The sequence below is a fragment of the Morone saxatilis genome, unplaced genomic scaffold (genome assembly GCF_004916995.1).
Source record: "Morone saxatilis isolate NCDOM2014 unplaced genomic scaffold, NCSU_SB_2.0 Contig24, whole genome shotgun sequence".
Taxonomy (NCBI): domain Eukaryota; kingdom Metazoa; phylum Chordata; class Actinopteri; family Moronidae; genus Morone; species Morone saxatilis.
In genome coordinates, this window is record NW_023339807.1 from 2,587,438 (window position 1) to 2,587,670 (window position 233).

A 233-nucleotide genomic window follows, 5' to 3' on the forward strand; every position below is an offset into this window, starting at 1 on the left:
AAACAATGCTGAGCTTCAACTATTATCAGCATTACCAGCAATAACTATAACCAAGGAACTGAATTTAAAGTTTCTCTCTTCTGAAAAAGGTTCCTCATCCTGAGGGAAAGTTCCTATAGTGAAAACACTAATAAAAGCCAGGGTCAGGGTCTATGTTCCCAAAGTCCTACTGTATGTTCTCCAAACTTAGGGTCCTGTGTTGCTGTGTGTTTTATTATTTTCTTGTTATCCAA